Below are 22751 nucleotides of genomic sequence, written 5' to 3'. Positions count from 1 at the left end.
TTTTGTACAAAACTTAATAGGGTGTTTGTTTCAAATATCAGCAGTAATTGTAATCAATTAGATACATAAGGAAAAGAAATTGAACACATAACAAACCTCCACGAACAAATGAAATGCAGACAGATTCAGTTGGACAAAATTCTTCATGATTAGACGAGAAACTCGAACATTATGCGATGATCAGTATCAATATTCCATGTTTTACTTCCTGCACCTCCAAGCTGACATCGAAAACAGCGGTCTATCTTGCCTGGAAATCAACACACAACCGTTCTCTTCCCTCATTCTATACCCGTCACAACCATAGCTCTGCAACATCCTCTTTGCCTGCAGCATTTCGTAATAGCTCAAAGGCACATTTCCAAAGACAGCTAAATCAAGCCTTTGAATCCATTTCTCAAGCTTTTCATGTCATTCGGTCCTCTCAGATCCCTCGCAAGCTATAATGTTTTTTATCTCTTCCCCAAACAGCATTTTCTCTACCTTCAGTCTCTCCAATGAGGTTCTCAACATCGTAGACTCCAAGCAATCAAATAATGCAGCATACAAGTACAGAGATTCCAATAGCCTCTCCATCAGAGTGGATCCATTATGGTTAGAATCTTGCTCGGTTATTACCATAACCTTCGGTGTCAAACCCCAAAATGCATTAAGAAAGCTATCCAATTTCGCTGAAGGAGTTAAAGATAGCGGTGATGACGAGGTTGAATCAGGACTCGGGCTATACCCGTTGCCCATCTCTTTCTCTAGCAACTCACCCAATGTGCCTTGGTTCATTTGCAATGCTCTTGGCAAGTGATTTCCATTTGAACCCTTTGATGCTAATGGGGACTTCTTTTTCAGGAGTCCATCATCCGACGCCAAAAGGGAGTGCAACTAGAGAACTGAGCTGATAGCTAGAGTCTCGCCAGTTTTGACACGAAGTTTGTCCATATCGAGATTTTCCAATTTGCTGATTATGGGACAGAACTGAATTGGGATATCCAATTTTTTGGCTTCCTCAGTCAACCTATGAGCCATTTGATCCAGTACATCTTTCTGCTGATGAACACCAGTGATTCTCAAATGAGGCGGACCTTCAGGTCTTGCACTTAAAACTTGAAGAAGAGTAATCCATTGAACAAGTTCAGCTGCATTAAGATCAATTATATGCACCATCTTTTCCCCTTCCATGGCTTCCATAATAGCTTGGTTTGTGAGCACAAAAGCCACCTTTAGGAAGGGAAGCATCTTGAAAAACACTTTCCGAACTAGAATTTCATCTGAAACCAAAGATATTTTAGTGGAATTCAGGGCCCTGTGAAGACCGGGCCAAGCTTTGAGGATTCGATTAGCAAAAGCCTCAGTGAAGTAGGCAGCAATCCGCTGCATGGTATCACCGTCGGCAGCGGCGAGTTGGGAGATTTGCTCAAGGGCGACATTTGCATTTTCAAGGCTTCCGGTGGCAACATGGTTTGCACAAGTGAGCAACAAGTGGATCAAATATAAACCGTGGTCCTCGGATTTGAGTTCTTTAAGCCAAGGGTATGGTGAGCTTAAACTAGGTGAAAATGAAATCATGGAAAAGCATTGGAGAGGAGATGAAGTTGCAGACGATGACCCTTCGTCTTGAAACATTGGTGCCTTATGTATAGCAAACAAGAATGATTTGGTAATTAATTGGATAACAAAGTTGGCTGAATAATTCAGGGGATTTCTAAACAAGTACCCTATTCCGAGTGTTCATGCAAGAACAAATTGCACGAATTCACAATTTGAGAAAAATGTGTACTCTCAAACAAGCATTCACAACAACAACAAACAAAAGAACTTATAACCAAAGTGCTTTTTGGACAAAAGAAGGCCTTACTCCTAAGCAATAGCACCTAATTGGCTAAGAATTTATAGAATGTATGATCTTAAATATGCGAAGAAGGTGCCAAACTATCAGAAAAAGGGGTTTCAATTTTATCAGTAGAAAGAAAAATATCAGAAATTCAATCAAACCCCTACTAGAAAGGCTAAAATGGGAAAAAAAACCTATGATAAAATCAGATTAGATTCCCAAAGAAAACCAATGAAATCCAGGAGAGAAGTCGCCTGAGAAATCATAAGTAGAACAACAAAAACAGCTGAAGAAAGAAACTAGTTGTATAAGAACTAACCAAGCGAAGAAAGAAGAGGGAAATCCTTGGTGGGTTTTGTAATTGATCAAAGGCCCAAGTAGAAGTCAGAACCCCGTGAGAATTCAAGGAAAGCAGCCTTCTGGGTTTTGAGCTGATGTTCTTCTTCTGGGTTTTTTTTTCTCTGTTTTTATAAGATTTGAATTTAATAAAATTGGAAGTTGGGAGTTTTTGAAGAGAGACAGAAGCTCATAGCTATGGCTTCGTTGTCGACAATGCGCGGGGAAGTCCTTTTGTCCTTATTGATTTGTTGTCCTTGGTTCCCAAGTGGAACATGGAATTTGTGAGATGATGAGCCAAATTTAAAACAGAGTAAATTCTGTCCCTCAAAAACTCAAGGAAACCTACTTTATTTGAATTTTGTCTTGACCTAAGGTGGATAAGGAATCAGATGTGGCCCAAAGACTTGTTAATATTCCCAAAGGTTAGAAGAATTCAAACATGCCCTAACAAAGACAAACAGAGGATTTGTTTGGTAGTGGAAGGGGACAAGTGTAGGAATTGCAACAAAGCTCTTTGGGTGATACCAAAATAGAGGACTTGTCTTTTAATTTATTTTGTTTTGATATGGCCATCTCATGATCATACCATTGGTATTTTTTTTTAACAAACGATATTATTTACATTAAGAGATGGGAGGGTAGGCTCAGCCTCACAATAAGCTAGTAATAATGTGGTTCAAATTCATTTTTGGCAAGAATCAAGCATAAGACATCTCACTTACAAGTGAAGAAAAATATCACTACGTTGTACAATTGGTATTACCTTGCTAATATTAAGACAAAAAGATGGGGAGCTTAAGCAACCCTCCAAAAGGTACATGCCCTTTTTATCTCTACTTCTTGGTGGACTCCCATTTGGATCACTCTCTTCTTTCTTTTTTTTTTAACATCTTTTGGAAATATTTGAATTAATTAACATTGTGTTTTTGAAATCTATCATGCACTACCTAAGCGTAGATAAGTTAGTTAGATCATTATGCCCCTCTCGTTGGACTTAAATTTGAATCTTCATTTCGTAATTTATAAATTTTATAGGGATATAGCTTAATGCATCTCAAAGAAGAAAAGAAACAAAAATTATAGCTAATATTTAGCCTAAATTTATAAAATATGAAAATTTAGCTCATATGATTATTGAGAATAAGTCTTATATTGATGAAAAGAGAGACTTTGCATGGACTTATAAGAGATTGGGCTACTTCTCATATTGCCAATTGGTTATACGGTGGAATCCCAACTTTCTTCAATGATATGTCAACATCACACTTTATGTTCCAATAAGTAAGGAAAATATGACAATTAATGTTATCGTTTAGTAGTATTCTCTTCACTTGTAAGTGAAAGACCTCAAATCCGACTCACATAAATCACAAGGACGTACTATACTTTGTTGAGTTTACTTAGTAAAATACACGTAGTTGATCCAACCACGAAATGCCATGTTGACAATACACATCAAAAGAGCATTTCATCGGCTTTTTATGACCTTTGTGTATGAAGACAAAGATGATGAGATATCAATGGTGATTTTGGTGCATCAAAGATTGAAAAATCCTAACCATTAAATCAAGTCACTAAAAGGTAAAAGGTGTAGATGAGAGGTTGGTGATCCCTTTAATTACTCTATTTTTCAACAACTAGGATACGACAGCCTCCCTTTTCTTCATTATTATAAGCAGTGGGTTAAAAAGAAAACTCCGTTACAAAACCCTGCTTGTTGAAAATACTGGTGGGTTAATGAATGTTCACAGTGATATTGAAAACATTGGTAGATTTTTCAATGCCCACACAAAGTGATATTGACTTGGGAAATGAAGGAGGATTGTATTGTCAAAAGGGCTGTAAATTTCAATGTATAGTTAATACGTTTGTTTGGAGTTGCTCTATAAATAGAGCGCTTCGTATGCTTTCAAGATACACAAAGAAACATGAAAGATCAATAACATCAGTATCTATTCCTCCCTCTTTTATTTGTCATCCCCTTGTGTTATAGTTACAGTGTGATATTTTACACATGCTTCGCTCCTGTCACTAGTAAAGGTTATCTCTCGAACTATTACCTATTTATAACACGTTATCATCACGATTCTCTAACCATTTCTCATTTCTCTTCATCGAAAGAAAAAAAAAAGTTTTGCTCTAAGGATTTTACTATTCATCTTCTTCCTCTGCCTCAACTGCTGGATTTATCCTTGCGACGAATTGTTTGCACCATGCCTGTTTTTAGTTCTCAATCTAACAGTTACATATATCTTTGATTTCTTGTTTGGTGTAGCTCTTGATTACTAACCCAGTGTTTATCTATGTTAATTTACTGCAATCCAAGATGGTGCGGTACAATCGCCCATCTTGAACTGGAAATTTAATCTTACTGCAATCCAAGATGGTGCGGTATCATCGCCTATCTTGGACTACATATCTAATTTTATTGCAAATTTTAGGTTGAGCGGTACAGTCACCCACCCTACTCTGCATACTTAAATTTGCCTGCTTTTTAATTTTATTGCAATTTTAGGTGGTGCAGTATAATTGCCCACCCTGCTCTGCATATTTAAATTTTCCTGTTACCTGAGTGGTGCGGAATAATCGCTCATCCTATGTTATATTATTTCAATGAGAATGGTGCGGTACAATCGCCCTCCTCATTCATCATGTAAATCTTGAGCCAGAAGTTTTGAGTGCTTATTATTTTGGCCTGAAGATCAAAATGAAAAATTTGTAAGAACTAAAAGTTCTAACATTACACACCTTCATAATACATATTATTGCAAGTTCTTACACATCTCAATTTTCTTTCAGAAAAGAAAATGACGAACTTGGAAAAGCTTGATTTTGTTGCCCTGGACATTACTGAGAAGAACTACCTTACCTGGGTAGTGGATACCAAGATCCATTTGGAGGCAAGGAATCTTGGAGAAACAATCAAGGAAGAGAACAATGCATCTTCTCAAGATCAGGCAAAGGTCATTATCTTTATCTGTCGCCACCTTGATGAAGGACTAAAGAGCGAGTACCTAACAGTTGAAGATCCGTTAGCTCTCTGGAAGGCATTGAGAAACAGATACAATCACCAGAAAATGGTAATTCTTCCAAGAGTTCGTTATGAGTGGACTCACCTAAGGATCTAGGATTTCAAGTCAGTGGCTGAGTACAATTCTGCGATGTTCAGAATTAGCTCCCAGATGAAACTTTGTGGGGAAACTATCACTGAAGAAGATATGCTGGAAAAAACTTTTAGCACATTTCATGCCTCAAATGTGAGAACAACAGTATAAAGAGCGAGGTTTTACTGAATACATCCAGCTGATATCTATGCTCCTGGTTGCTGAACAAAACAATGAGCTCCTGTTGAAAAATCATCAATCCTGATCTAATGGATCTACACCATTCCCAGAAGTGAATACTGCTTCCCTCAAAGTGAACGCCACATCCTCTGGTGGTAATAATCATAAACGAGGATGTGGCCACAGGCGAGGACGATGGAATGGGAAAAGCAAGAATCATGGTGTCCAGTTTCATAACCAGGTTCCAAGGCATAATTCAAGCTCGAGCTTCAAAAATGTGAATCACCACAAAGGCAAAGCTCATATGAACAATACTCCCAGAAACTCTGAAGGAGCCTGCCATAGGTGTGGTGGTAATGGGCACTGGGCGTGTACTTGTCGTACCCCAAAACATCTGATGGATCTAAATCAAGCCTCCATCAAGGAGAAGGGTGTCGAGACCAATTTTCTCGACCAGGCTAAACCAATTGATATACCTGATTCAGTGTACGACTTATCAGAGCAGTTGAACACAACCCACCTAGATGTCTCAGACTTCATTGTGAAAAGAGGGAATGAAGTGTACCGGTCCGACTGAATCATTTATGTTTGATAAAGCATGGATAAAAGCTATGGTCATTCTCAAAACATGAGAAATGGCGGAGATATCTGTCTTGCAGACAGCGCAACCACACATACAATACTTCGAGATTGAAAGTATTTTTCAAGCTTGATGCTTACAAAAGTAAGGGTAACAACAACAACAATATCAGGTCAATCAGATGTAATTGAAGGCTCAGGGAAGCCCAGATTATGTTACCAAATGAAACAATATTGTCCATACAGAATACGTTGTACTCTACTCGATCTACTTGAAATTTGTTGAGTTTCAAAGACATACATTTAAATGGATACCACATTGAAACGAAAAGTGCAGAAAATGTGGAGTATCTATGCATTACCTCAAATGATACCCAAAAGCGTATATTGGAGAAGTTGCATGGTTTGACGAGTGGATTGTATTATACATACATAAAGACAGTTGAATCACATACTATCATGAACCAAAAGTTCATTGATTCAAAAGTCTACATGCTTTGACATGACCGTTTGGGTCACCCAGGATCTACCATGATGCGTAGGATCATTACCAACTCTAATGGATATCCATTATTGAGCAGACACATTGCTATCTCAAATTATAACCCTTGCAAGGCTTGTTCTCAAGCAAAGTTGGTAATTAGACCATCACAACTAAAGGTTGATGCTAAATCCCCATCATTTCTGCAAAGAATTCAAGGGGACATTTGTGGGCCTATTCAACCATCATGTGGACCATTCCAATATTTTATGGTTTTGGTTGATGCATCTACTTGATGGTCACATGTTTGTCTCTTGTCTACTTGGAATGTAGCTTTTGCGAGACTTCTTGCTCAGGTAATTAAGTTGCGAGCACAGTTCACAGATTACCCCATTAAGTCAATCCGACTTGATAACGCTGGTGAATTTACATCTCAAACTTTTGATGATTACTACATGACATTGGGCATTGATATTGAACACCCTGTTCCTCATGTCCATACTCAAAATGGTTAGCAAAAGCATTTATCAAGCGGCTTCAATTAATAGCTCGCACTCTGCTTATGAAAACAAAATTGCCAATTTCTACATAGGGACATGCCATCTTACATGCTGCATCATTGGTTCGATTGAGACTTATAGCCAACCACCAATACTCATCAATACAACTAGTGTTTGGGCATCAGCCAAACATTTCTCATTTACGAGTTTTTGATTGTGCTGTTTATGTACCTATTGCACCACCACAACACACTAAGATGGGACCTCAGTGTAGACTGGGAATTTATATGGGTTTTGATTCACCGTCTATCATTAGATATTTGGAACCCTTGACAGGTGATATGTTTACAGCTCGTTTTGTTGATTGTCACTTTGATGAGACAGTCTTCCCATCGTTAGGGGGAGAAAAGACCGTTCCAGAAGAATGGCAAGGGCTGACATGGGTTGTTCCCACCTTATCTCATTTTGATCCACGTAGCACTCAATGTGAAAATGAAGTGAAAATGATCGTTCATCTCCAAAGTATTGTCAATCAAATGCCATATGCATTTAATGATGCTATGAAAGTGACAAAATCATATATACCAGCTGCAAATACACCTGCAAGAATTGATGTCCCTATTGGACAAAATAAAGTGGCAGTGAATGATTCATCTGGTGCACGCCTGAAGCGTGGTAGACCTCCAGGTTCAAAAGATTCAGCCCCTTGAAAGAGAAAGACGAGAGCACAACTGAATCCAAATGAAATCATTCAAGAAGAAAAAATGAATAACAAATCTACAATTCATGATTCTGTACTTTCAGAAAAAAAAAAGAAAATGTCCTTGATGAGACACATGTACCTGAAGAAACAGAGGTACATGAAAGTAAAGAAATCTACATAAATTATGCTTGTACTAATGAATTGTGGGATCAGAATGAAATAATCATCGACGACATGTTCGCATTCACAGTAGCCACTGAAATCAAGTGATGATCTTGAGCCCTGCTCTGTTGATGAATGCAAACAGAGACAAGATTGGCCTAAGTGGAAAGATGCAATCCAGGTAGAATTAAATTCCTTGGAAAGGCGAAATGTTTTTGGACCAGTAGTCCAAACCCCGCCTGGTATAAAGCCCATGGGTTACAAATGGGTATTCATAAGAAAGCGAAATGAGAAAAACGAAATTGCAAGATATAAAGCACGACTCGTTGCACAAGGTTTTTTACAAATACTTGACATGCAACTTATGGATGTCAGAAAAACTTAATAAGTTTAGTGGTTTTTTACAAAGACTTTCCTGTAATAGATGCAATTACGTTCCGTTACTTAATAAGTTTAGTGGTTTCAGAAAAACTTGACATGCAACTTATGGATGTCATCATCGCGTATCTATATGGAGAATTAAATACTGACATATATATGAAAGTCCCAGAAGGACTTAAGTTGCCTGAAACAACTAACAAATCATGAGATATGCTCTCAATAAAATTAAAGCGATCATTGTATGGGCTGAAACAATCTGGACGAATGTGGCATAATCGTTGGAACGCCTGAAGAGTATATCAACAATGTCATTTACCTTTGTGTGTTCATTAAGAAATCCAACTTTGGATTTGCTATAGTGGCAGTATATGTCGATGATATAAACCTAGTTAGAATGCCTGAAGAGCTCAATAAAACTACTGAATATTTGAAAAACGAATTTGAAATGAAAGACCTTAGAAAAACAAAATATTGTCTCGACCTGCAAATGGAGCATTGTGCTAATGGAATTTTGGTCCACCAATCAACTTACATTGAAAAAATCCTGAACCGATTTGGCATGGACAAGGCTTATCTACTCAGCACGCCAATGGTCGTTCGTTCTTTGGACGTTAAGAAATATCCATTCCGTCCAAAAGAAGATGATGAGCTGGTCCTTGGTCCAAAAGTACCATATTTGAGTGCAATAGGTGCTTTATTGTATTTAGCACAATGTACTAAACTATATATAGCTTTTTAGTCAACTTGTTAGCAAGGTATAGCTTTTCTCCAACAATTCGTCATTGGAAGGGAGTCAAAGATGTATTGCAATACCTTCGTGGAACAACAGACATGGGTCTCTTCTACTTAAAGAAATCCACAAATGACCAGGTCCTTATTGGATATGCAGATGCTGGTTTTCTCTCTGATCTGCATAAAGCCTGCTCACAAACTGGATATGTGTTCAAGAATGGAGATACAACAATCTCATGACGCTCAACAAAGCAAACATTAGTTACTACATCTTCAAATCACTCATATATACTTGCTTTACATGAAGCAAGTCGTGAATGTTCTTGGTTAAGATCAATGATCCATCATATCCGGAATTCATATGGTCTAACTTCGAAGACAAATAATCCAACTGTCATCCATGAAGATAATGTAGTAGTTTTTCAGTGCACATGAGTTTCAGAAAGCTACAGTTATTGAAGTCAGACAAATCTGTTCCAATGAAAATCTGGCAAATTTGTTCAACAAGTCTCTACCAAAGTGCACATTTCAGAATTAGTGCAAAGTATCGGATTTGGAGAATGCAGAATCATGGGGAGAATATATCAAGGGGAGCATCCATGATACATGCATGTTGTACTCTTTTTCCTTCGATTAGGATTTTTCCCACTGGGTTTTTCCTATCAAGGTTTTAACGAGGCAACATAAGCATATTTAACACTACATCAACAATCCAGGTAAAGTTGTACTTTTTTTCCTTCGCTATGATTTTTTTCCACTGGGTTTTTCCGAGCAAGGTTTTAACGAGACAACTGATGTTGATATGTGGGCATCCAAGGGGGTGTTGAAAATACTGGTGGGTTAATGAATGTCCACAGTGATATTGAAAACATTGGTAGATTTTTCAATGCCCACACAAAGTGATATTGACTTAGGAAATGAAGGAGGTGTGTGCTGTAAATTTCAATGTATAGTTAATACGTTTGTTTGGAGTTGCTCTATAAATAGAGCGCTCCGTATGCTTTCAAGATACATAGAGAAAAAGGAAAGATCAATAACATCAGTATCTATTCCTCCCTCTTTTATTTGTCATCCCCTTGTGTTATAGTCACAGTGTGATATTTTACACCTGCTTCGCTCCTGTCACTAGTAAAGGTTATTTCTCGAACTTTTACCTATTTATAACACTGCTAAAAATAAATTTATTTTGTCAATATCAAATAATCTAACAAGCAATGGAAAAAACTAGCATCCACTCTAACCCACACCCAACCCAATATGATAGGTTTATTGGTGAGATTAAATGAAGCCAATCATGAAATTAATGTGGTCGGACTCTAATTATACATCTCCATCCATTACCAAATTTCTCTTGTTTTAGGACAATCTTTAAAAGCATGAGCCATTGATTCAAAGCCACAAGTACATTTTTGACACTCATGGTTATCAGTCATACCCCATTTTTAGCCTTTGTTCATTAGTTAAATGCTTATCAAGATATAGCAGCTGTAAGAAACTCTGAACTTTTGGAGGAATATGAAGTTTCCAAATGATATTCTGCCTATTAGGAAAACCAATAGAATTAATGGCCAACATATAAGTAGATTTAACAAAAAATTATCATCACTTGTTCCACTCCAAATACACTTATTAGCCAAAGCATAAAAACCAATTGGAATGCTAAGAATTTGTTCAACAATCTCCTTTGGTAAAACAAGTAATAGTTTACCAATATCCCAACCATTATTGTAACAATAATCAGTTATAGTAGCCTTCAGCATATCGTTTGAGAGTGGACAGCTAACATGATGAAGCAAAATACCACATTTAGCCCATTTCTCAATCCAAAAATTTACCGTATTACCATTTCCAATTCGCCATAATAATCCCCATGTAAAAGTTTAGTCATTTCAAGAACAGCTATTCAAGTACAAGAAGATCCTAAAGCAGTTTTATCATTGAGTAATTACTCATATTACCTTAATTTACTTTCCGTTGAAAACTTTTGCCCAAAACCACAGACCATTTCTCTTTTCCTTTATTTACCAATTCTACACCAACAACACAATATTTACGGTTAAACTCATTCAATGAAAAACAATACGAACTCCTTGTCCCATGCACTTTCACTCTATGACCTCAAATTCAAGATTTGACCCTAATAAAATGTTCATTTCTTAAGTTCCAAAATAGTAACTTTCAAACAATTATCAATTCTGAGATACCAAACAAGGTTTGTTTTTATTTTTTTTTATTTTTTTTATTTTTTTGCGAAAAATGAAAACTAGAAAGAAAAAATAAAAATGAATATCAAAGAAACACTTAATATTCTAGAATCTTAAGAAGGAGGAAACAATGGCAGTGTTTAGAAGGAGACATGATTTCTCACCCAAATTTGCAGTTTATTACAAATCATTAAGCAGATTATCCACTCATTCAGCAGCTTCCATCTCTTACAAAACGTACGCGACAAAGAGTCCCAAGAAAATAAGCACATAAATTAACCATAAATGGATGTGGTGTAGATTATCTTATCGTTTGCAAAAATCAGTTAATATTATTACTATTCTGTTTTTGTTTTTGAGTAGTAGGAATATGCAGTATTGAGACTTTGTGTACCATGGCAGTAAGATACCCTAATGGTTGTAATGTACACCAGAACCTCGCGCCTGGCCTTCTCGACGTTGCCGCATTTATCATCATAGCGAAAGTAATAAACACATATCGCCATGAAGGAGAATTAACTCAACTGGTTGACAAGCCCTACAACGCTGATTCTGCACCACCTATAAAAAATAAATCCGTCTTTTATAAGTGAAAGCACAAGACATCATAGCTGTATAATTAAAATCATGTATAACTTGAATGTTCAGCACAATTTTACATATAATTCAAGCCTGACTGCTTTTAAACAAAATGACGAGTGGAATACCGATAACTTGGTAGTTAGTACTGTCAACTAAAAGCAGTCATGAGTATTGGATGGCTAGTGAAGTTAGGCTAGTCAACTTTCTTTATGTAAATTAGGCAAGTTAGGTAAGTTAGGCAAGTTAGGCAAGTTAGGCAAAGTTAGGTCTTATGTCTTCTTTCTTTCCCTATATATATGTTCATCTTGTAATGAGAAATAATCATCTAATATATCAAGGAATTAACTCTATTTTGGCATGGTATCAGAGCAATTCTGATCCAAAAAGAGTTTCTATTCTGATTCACTTACTGGCACTACTGCCATCTACCCAATAAGACCTGCTATTCTGCAGGTCTTCTACTTTCATACCAATCCAATCTTACTCTTTTTTCATTTGGCCATATCTGCCAACATTATTACCCATATCCAGCTTGTTAACCATACATATTCCGCTGCATCTTTTCCCATATTCTTCCCATTTGCAGTATCTCTGCAAAACCCAGAAATCTTTCCACACAAAAAAAATATACTACCCAATACCCCATAAGCCATACCCGTTGGAATCACCCAACAAATTTACTCATAACCTCTGAGGCAGTAATAATGGGTGACTCCAAGACCACTGTTTCAGCTACTATTACTCAAAGTGATATGTCTCTACATATCACCCCAGACAAGTTGGATGGGTCCAACTATTCCTCATGGTCCCAAAGTGTCCGCATCTACATCACTGGCAGAGGTAAATGGTCTTATGTCAGTGGAACAAAAATGGCACCAGCAGAAGCTGATGCATTGTATGCTATATAGGAGGAAGAGAATGCCATGGTTCAATCTTGGTTACTCAACTCCATGACCAGAGATGTACGGGCCATTTTTCTCCGACTCCCTACTGCAAAAAGATGTTTGGGATGCTGTTACCCAAACTTACTCAATTGAAAAAGATGCATCAAAGTTATACGAACTTCGCCGTCAAGCACTGGCGACTCGCCAGAATGGAGAACCTTTATCTGCATATTATGGTAAACTTCAGCAAACATGGCAAGAAATTGATTTCTTGCGTCCTGGAAAATTGAAGTGCGCTGATGATATTGCTACCCGAGAGACAGAAATTTCGGAAGAAAGATTGTATGATTTTCTGGCTGGTCTTGATCCTCATTTAGATCATGTTCGCAGTCAAGTTTTGACTCAAACAACTCTGCCTTCTGTTCGTGCTGCTTATGCTCTTGTGAATGCTCAAGCAAGTAGGCAAACCATTATGTTGGTTGGCCCACAAGTGGAAGGATCCGCCATGGTAGCTGCTCCGTCTCGATTTCCCCGTGGAGTCTCCAATTCTCGATTAGGTGGATCCAAAACTACTGATACAAGGAAGTGTACTTATTGTGACAAGGATAAGCATACTAGAGACACTTGCTTCAAGCTGCATGGATATCCTGATTGGTGGGTTCAAAAGAAGGAAAATCAAAAGAAAGGCATTGGTGGATCACAAGCACATCTGACACCAACGCATTCCATACCTCGAGTGGATCAATCTGCTCACTTAGTTTCTCCTACTACTGCTTCTACTTCCTTAGTCGATGCAGGTAACTTTGGTTTTGCCTTGAACACTACAATTGTTCCTCCCAATAAACCTTGGATCATTGATTCAGGGGCTTCTGACCACATGACCAATAACTCTACATGGTTGGTTTCTCACACTACTCCACCTTTAAATACCGTTAAAGTTGCTAATGGTATTTCTACTCCAGTGCTTGGAGCAGGCTCCATCTCATTAACACCAGACTTATCTCTCTCATCTGTTTTACATGTTCCTAATCTTTCTCACAATTTGCTTTCCATTGGTAAACTTACAAATCAACTAAACTGTCTTGCCATCTTTTCTCCTACCCATTGTTGGTTTCAGGATATTCGAACGAAAACATTGATTGGTCATGGTAGAGAGAGGGGAGGTCTATACTACTTGGACTTACCACCCGATTGTGAGAAGACAAGTTACAGTTGTCAAGTGGAGGCCAAACAATTTGAAGCTTCTGAAAAAATTTGGTTATGGCACAAAAGATTGGGACACCCTTCCTTTCAGTACCTGCAATATCTATTCCCTTCTTTATTTTCTAAAGTCAAGGTTTCTGATTTCCATTGTGAAACTTGCATTCTTTCTAAAAATCATCGTGTCTCATTTCCTTTAAGTTCCCATAAAAGTAATGTTCCTTTCTCTCTTATTCATTCTGATGTTTGGGGACCATTTCATATTCCTACTTATACTGGTGCTAAATACTTTGTCTCTTTCATTGATGACTGCACTCGAGTTTCTTGGGTATACTTACTCAAAAATAAGAGTGAGGTTATGTCTATTTTTCCAATCTTTCATCAAATGATTCAAACCCAATTTCATGCTAAAATTCAAGTTGTTCGATCTGATAATGGGAAAGAATATTTGAATTATGGACTTAGAACATTTTTTCAACAACACGGTATCATTCATCAAACATCTTGTCCACATACTCCTCAAAAGAACGGTATAGCAGAACGTAAAAATCGTCATCTCTTGGATGTGGCTCGCTCTTTATGTTCTGCTATGCACGTTCCTAAACGTTTTTGGGGTGATGCCATTCACACAGCTGTTTTTCTTATCAATCGCATGACATCACGTGTTCTCCAATTTCAAACACCTATCCAGACCCTTTCCCAATATCATTCTCTTCCTTCACTCCTTCATATTCCTCCAAAAGTGTTTGGTTGTGTCTGCTACGTTCACGTCCCCATGCAAAATAGTGATAAGTTGGATCCTAGAGCCATCAAATGTGTGTTTATTGGCTATTCTGCTACTCAGAAAGGGTATTGATGTTACTATCCTCCCACTGGGAAATTTTTTGTCTCTATGGATGTTACCTTTCGGGAACACGAGGCATTTTTTTCAAAAGAAGATTTGGCCACTTCTCTTTAGGGGGAGATATGGAGTAAGGAGGAAGAGAAGTTGCCGCTTGACATTGGTGGTATGCATTTTTCATATGAACACTTGTCTGATGTCGGTGATGGTGCAAATTTGCCTAATGATGAGGCACAAGGTGAAAAAATATTGAAGGTGTATGAGAGGAGAAGAAAAAAGGGAGATAAAGAAAAAAGGGATGATGAGATAGGCCACCCACAGACAGATCCCCACATTGACCAACTCTCTGACCAATCAGCTGCTACTCGTACGAATTATCCTGAGGTAACCACTCATTCTCCCTCTTTTCAGCCTACTATATTTGATGAGTCCAATCATGAGATTTCATTAAGTGATGATCCAAATGATTCAAATGAACCACATCGTGAGTCTCAGGGTTCTCGTTATCCTATTCGAGAAAATCGAGGGATACCCCCTGTTCGTTATGGTCATTCTTCTACAAAGGGTATTCAATATCCTATATCTAATTTTGTTTCATCTCATCGCTTGTCAAACTCTTATATATCTTTTGCAAACCAATTGTCATCAGTCTCAGTTCCTAATAAGTTACAGGATGCTCTTAAAGATCCAAAATGGAAAAAGGCTATGATTGAAGAGATGGAAGCGCTTCGAAAAAACTCCACTTGGGAACTGGTTGCACTTCCTGAAGGCAAGAAACCTGTTGGGTGTAGATGGGTGTTCACAGTAAAGCATAAAGCTGATGGTTCAGTGGAAAGGTACAAGGCTAGACTGGTAGCCAAAGGTTATACTCAAACCTATGGCATTGATTATCAGGAGACATTTGCTCCGGTAGCAAAGATCAACACTATCAGGGTTCTTATGTCATTGGCAGCAAATCTAGGGTGGCCTCTACGACAGTTTGATGTAAAAAATGCATTTTTACATGGAGACTTGGATGAAGAGGTATACATGGATCTTCCTCCAGGATTCACTACCACTTGCGATATTGGCAAAGTATGCAGGTTAAGGAAGTCCTTGTATGGATTGAAACAATCACCAAGGGCATGGTTTGGCAGGTTTGCTCAATCAATGAGAAGTTATGGGTTCAAGCAAACTCAAGCTGACCATACCTTATTTCTTAAGCATGATAGAGGTAAACTTACAACCTTAATTGGTTATGTGGATGATATGGTGGTTACAGGTAATGATGTCGAGGAAATTCAAAAACTTCAAAAGCATCTAGCCAAGGAATTTGAAATGAAAGACTTGGGTACTCTGAAATATTTCTTGGGTATTGAAGTTGCAAGATCAAAGCATGGCATTTTTCTTTCTCAAAAGAAATATGTTATAGACTTATTAACTAAGACTGGGATGTTAGCTTGTAAACCTGCAGACACACCAATTGAGCAAAACCATAGATTGGGAGACTATCATGATCAAGTTCCGGCTAACAAGGAAAGGTACCAAAGATTAGTTGGGAGGTTGATTTATTTGTCTCATACACGACCTGACATAGCCTATGCTGTAAGTGTAGTGAGTCAATTTATGCACAGGCCAAGTGAAGCCCACATGGATGCTGTACAACGCATTCTCAGGTATTTGAAGTCTGCTCCTGGAAAAGGCTTGATGTTTTCCAATCATGGACATCAAGAAGTTGAAGGGTACACTGATGCAGATTGGGCTGGGTCAGTAACTGATCGCAGATCGACTTCTGGATACTTTACATTTGTTGGAGGAAATCTAGTTACTTGGCGCAGTAAGAAGCAACATGTAGTGGCTAGATCCAGTGCCGAAGCTAAATTTAGAGGTATGGCACATGGTGTGCAAGAATTGTTATGGCTCAGGACTTTGTTGAGAGAATTAGGTTTTAATTCTGCAAAGCCATCAAAACTTTATTGTGATAACAAAGCTGCCATTAGCATTGCTCATAATCCAGTTCAACATGATCGTACTAAACATGTTGAAGTGGATAGGCACTTTATTAAGGAAAGGTTGGTTGATGGTACCATTAACTTGCCTGATGTGAAGAGTGATGACCAGCTAGCAGATATTTTAACAAAGGCAGTGTCAAGTAGGATTTTCCATCTTTCACTCAGCAAGTTGGGCATTCGAGATATTTACGCACCAACTTGAGGGGGAGTGTCAACTAAAAGCAGCCATGAGTATTGGATGGCTAGTGAAGTTAGGCTAGTCAACTTTCTTTATGTAAATTAGGCAAGTTAGGTAAGTTAGGCAAGTTAGGCAAGTTAGGCAAAGTTAGGTCTTATGTCTTCTTTCTTTCCCTATATATATGTTCATCTTGTAATGAGAAATAATCATCTAATATATCAAGGAATTAACTCTATTTTGGCAAGTACACATTCTTGTGCTTGTTCTGGGTTTGCTTATATATAATCAGGAAACACCAACAACCAGTTATCCTCTCAAAAAGTACACAAAGTTGACAATTAGAGTCATGACAGAATTTCACGAGTCTTTGAAATTGAAGACTCTTCCTGGAGGATGTCATTGCATATAGCATATGGCAGACACAGTATACATGATGGAATAACTTAAAAATGCCAAGACAAGAAAATAGTAAGAGATGGAAATCTAAAGAGTTTAGTCTTTAAGTCCAAGTCGGAATGCTTCTATCTATAAACATTTACACCACAAAAAATAGGTATGGCTTCAATGCTACGTAATGCTACGGGTATTTTAGCCTTTAGAATTGATTTCCATAACTGTTTAGATCTTCTATTTTCAATTTCAGTTGTCCATTTTCTGTATCATTGAATACCACGTAGTATAGAATAAAATTCCAAAATATGATAGGACAAACTCCACAAATGATAACATTCCTCCGAACAAACTGATCTCAAGTACAAAAGGATATCTTACGGTGCTGCTCTTTGGATGGCACTAATCATGTTCCTACTCAAGCATTAGCGAATCAAAAGAGGAACAAGGCTGAAACGACCTTCTTCGTCAATGCTTACATACCTTAAAACATATTTTCTCCAATAAAAACATGGATTTTTTCTCATTATTATAGCAAAACAACAAAACGTTACCTACCTTTATTTTCACGTTCTCTAATCTGCCCAAGTGCTACAACAACCTTAGCACCAACAAGTGCATTGTTCTTCACCAGTCCAATGTCTAAATGTTGGTTAAGTAACTGATTTGATAAAATTAATTGGCAATACGAGGAGTAGTCCAACCTCTTATAAGCACATACAAGGTCTCTCCTCTCATCAATGTGAGATTTATTCTCAACACGTCCCCTCATGTAACACATGGATAACACAACAACAACAGGGTGATGTGGATCACGTGTGGCCTTTTGGCTTCACACGGGGGACAACCTGCCCTGATACCATGAAGAAAGCTGGGATTCTATTATAAAACCAATTGGCAATATGAGGAGTAGCCAAACCTCTTATAAGCACATGCAAGGTCCCTCCTCTCATCAATGTAAGATTTATTCTCAACAGATAAATCAAACATGACACACCCTGACCGAAGTCGAGACGTGCTGGCTGTCACATGAGAGTGACGTAGCCATGAGCTCAAAGCGGAAACGATAAAGAGTAAGAGAAATACTAACAATTTAAAACCAAGCGACTAACAATCCCAACTAAGAAATGATACTAGTTGCAGTCAAGTAGGACAATTACTAAGATATAACACCAGAGGGTGAATCCTACTTTTTCGGGATCTGTCAGAACACCGTTGAATTCCTCGTGGCCACCAAACTCTGCTAACTAAAAAGCTAGAGAGGCGAAAAATAAAGTTGAGTAGGTCAGTAAAACACATTTACATGAAAAACTTTATTTTCCTTTGAATATACTAATCTCTCGCCGTAAAACAAGTATAATTTTTCCCAAAATTAATATATAAGAATGTACATAAATATATATGTGTAATTATATCATTACAATCATGCTTCACATAATCATATTCAAATATATGTCATACCAATATATAACAGAGTAAGCAATTCAAGTAAGAATAAATTCATAGAAATATGATATGTTAGCCGGAACCCCTATGGTAGTCTGTACGGTTGAACTCATAGCTCAAACTCAATCTAGCCGGAGTCATTACTATGACCTATATGGCAATATACTGCACATAAGTCGGAACTCCTAGACAGGGTCTGTTCGACAAGATTGAATGTAATATAATTATGCTCAACTCTATTTTCTCATACTAGCCGGGCGATAAATCGCTAGTCACCTACGAGTCGGAACTATGAATAAGGTCTGTACGACAAGACTGTGCATTTAAGTTAGATCCAATATGAGCATATAGTGCGGGAGGTGATGTAAATAAACAGGCTTGTATTTCACATCTCTGGCTAAATCACAATCACCCTAGGTGCAGTTTTATGAGCTCAACCTTATTCAATCACATAACATATCAATGACAATTCACATAATCAAAACATAACTCATTTGAGCTTACATGGGCCTCCACAACACCATGCGACAATATGCATAATTATGATAATGCATATAATAAAATAAAATATAGGCATAGGCATAGCGTGGCATTTAAATCACACTTCCTTTAAATACGTTTTCTGGGAAAAACGTCAAGTATATATATACTGAAAATAACTGCCCACTCACAGATAAGTCGATGGGTTGTAGCGCTCGATCCTCAATTGATTACGCACGTCTTGAGAATAGGTCTCACCTATAGGCGTAATAACCGAATAAACGTTATTTAACGCACATAACCAACAATAGGTAATAACTTCTCATATATTGCTCAATTTGGGTATATGAATATACCACCGTGACCTACACAACCTCAGGATCGTCCCCAAATTTTTAAAATAAATTTTCATCCACCCACGCGCTGCCACGCGCCGACGAGTGCACGGCAAGATGCGCGGTCACACGCAGGGTACTCTGACGGAAACAGTAACAGCAATTAGGGAATATTCCGCTAAACTTAACTGACGGCGTCAGAATATTCCGTCAGAATCGTCTTCAACCTAAGGCTCCGGCAACCGTCGCCGTCGCCGGAAAACTAGGAATTTTTCAAATCCTTATATCTTCGTTGTTTCTCAACCAAATTTAATGAAATATGTACCCAAACGAAGCTTACAACATTTAGAATAAAATCATACCAATTTCAAGCTCCCAAAACCACTGGATCTTGCCTGAGAATCCCCGAACTTCCGGCCAAAACTTTAAACTTGCATATCTCGATATCCCGACGTCCAAAAACCTCCAACGAAGTACTCCGAGCCTCGTAAGGATCTCCTTAAGCTCCATGTGAGCTTGAAATTTCCAAAACACACAAGATTTAACGTTTGCATGAACAGTGTTCAAATCGGAGATAGGGTTTCCAGGTGAAATCGAAGGTTTCCTTACCTAAAAATGGTACCTTTGAACTCGTATGGTCCTCACAAACACAATGGTTCCCTTCTCCACCTTGATCCATCACGTTTACAAGGGTTTTAGGTCTCGTCCGTACAAGAGAGAAGAGAGAGAGAGTGAATCTGAGAAAGAGAGAGTACGGGAGGGTGAGAGAGAGAGAAAGTGGGGTGTAATGTGTGGGGTCCAAAAGTCACCAATCAACCAAAACAAAACCAAATCCCTTTTTAGTTCACTTAGGTCCAAAATTTAGGGATTAGTTCAATTATATAATCACTTAGTTCCCATCACATACACACCACAACACAAAATAACTCAACCTGTCCAAAGGCAAAACCGTCAATTCACGTCCTCGAGAATGAATATTCTAATATTTTGGGACGGGCTGTGAAAAAACATATGAAAAAAATTACATAAAATTTCATGAGAATTTCATCTTAATATAGCCTCCTATATACCTTAGGCTTGAATGAGTCAACGCCATACGTAAGGAGTTAGAAGATGAATTTATCATTGTTGTGCAAAGAAGAATAGATAAAGGATACTCGAAGCCAGTGAAGCTTCTCCAGTTAGCTCATTCACTCTCTTGAGCAAGAATGGAGTTGCATCATTTCCTATTGTGTTCTTATCCCTGAGAAGACAACTTCAATTAGTATATATAAAGATATAACATTTCACTGAAGATTATTGTTGACAAGAACACGACGTTTTACCTAGCATCTTCAAGGGCTTTCTGTATTGCAGACTCAATTAAACTTCCAGAAGCTAAGTGCTCTTTGGGAATTAGCACCGCAATCAAAATTCCACCTCCAAGCTCCAGTTTCATATTTGCGTGTGTGTGTGTGTGTGTGTAAGAAAGGCGTATTACTGTAAGTTTTACATATAATTTATAGGAAGAAAGATGAATTGACTTTGTAACTTGCCTATAAGCTGAGCTGAGTCTTCTGGAGTATCTACACGGCAAGGCAGGTGTAACAAGCAAATGATCGAATAAAAGAAAGAACAAAAAATTGGTCCTTACGAACCTGTTAACATAATTGGTGCAACATGTAGAATTGTCATAGAGTCGGGCTGAAAGTCCACTTTTAACGACACATATATTGTCCCTAACTTTTCAACAATACCAATATTGTCCTTGTTCGCGTCAGGAATTTCCGTCGGGGATGTTTCCTGGCCGACGAGCACACAGCTCCCCGGGAGGTTGGCGCCGGTTGAGGGCTGCTGTCGGGCTTCTACTTCACTGTCGGGCTTTGTCGGGCAAGTCTCGTCGGGCAAGTCTTGTCGGGCAAGACTCTTCTGGCAAGGCTCGTCGGGCAAGGCTGAAAGAGAAGGACAAAGTTAACTTTGAGAGGTGCCTTTGTGGGGCCTTAGGTGTAGGCCTTGAGGCCCACAATCAAGGTTAACTTTTAGGTGCTCAGGCGTGCCACTGCCATCTTCAGCATGGCAGATGTAAAATGGATGTTGAGTTTTAGTTGTATATATGTATATATCCGAGAAACCGTGTTAGTTATAACAGGTGCCTTTGTGGGGCCTTAGGTGTAGATCTTAGGTGTAGGCCTTGAGGCTTCCCATCAATAACTAAACCAGTGCTCGAACACATCATATTTATTCTCGTGATTGCAGGAGTTTTATAACTATTATACTTCTGATTACCCGAGTCTGAGAGGTAGAATGAACCTAAATAGGTGCCTTTGTGGGGCCTTAGGTGTAGGCCTTGAGGTTTCCCATCAGAATTCGTTCTTATACTCAAAACTCTCTAGATCGCAGAACGGAATGAATCCAAATGGGTGCCTTTGTGGGGCCTTAGGTGTAGGCCTTGAGGTTTCCCATCAAAATCCATTCCATGCTCAAGCGTTCTATGATAATCATAATATAATAGAAATAAAACTAAAGGGTAGGTCGATTACTTGCGCCCAAAGTAACTTCGGACTTCTCGTTTATCAAGGACTGTCGTGGATGGGTTAAGTCCACATAAGGTTCTTTTTTATGCCTTGAGGCCAAGGACTTTTAACTGATCAGATTTGCATGCCTGAGGGCTTAGGACTTGGATCTGGTTTGAACACTGAAGATATATTCAAATCGGATCCAAGTACTGAAAAAGCCTTTTAATAGTCATATTGCTAGAAATAACTTGCACATAACTGGAAGTATACAACATATTGCTAGGCTTAATGAATGAAAAGACAAAAACAAAGCAAAGAAGGTCGGGCAAGGTTAAACCTTATCAGGTAAGGCTGCTCGTCTTGCAGGTTCTTATCTTTGTAGTTTTATCAAGGGTCTGAAAGCTTAGAGAGAGAGAGATAGCGAGATTACAAAAGATGAATCGATACTATAGCAAGGTTAAACAGGGTAGCAGAGCTATTACAAAGGTTTGAAGGAAAGGTTATCCCGCGAGGGATGAAGGCTTGTCCCGAAAGGAATGAAGGCTTGGGCTGACTACAGCTTCGTTTTGAAGGCAAATCTGGCTCTGAGCAGAGTTTGTGCTTGCATTTGTTTGTTTGATTGAGTGTCCTTATTCCTGGCTTCTCTTTCTTCTTATATAGACAACTCGGCTTGGCCTCTTGTAGCAGCAGCCTTGCCCGAATGCGGTTTGAGGGTGATGACTCATCAGCTATTTTACAT

At 38.3% G+C, this 22751-nt stretch overlaps 1 pseudogene; it reads right to left on the bottom strand.

Annotated features, from left to right (window-relative positions):
• LOC126614252 (scarecrow-like protein 3) lies at positions 1-2436 on the bottom strand (annotated as a pseudogene).
• Between the last annotated feature and the right edge of the window lie 20315 nt (positions 2437-22751).

Source organism: Malus sylvestris, chromosome 3 (assembly GCF_916048215.2).
Source record: "Malus sylvestris chromosome 3, drMalSylv7.2, whole genome shotgun sequence".
NCBI classification, from domain to species: Eukaryota; Viridiplantae; Streptophyta; class Magnoliopsida; order Rosales; family Rosaceae; genus Malus; species Malus sylvestris.
This window is presented reverse-complemented; position numbering and strand designations above follow the sequence as displayed.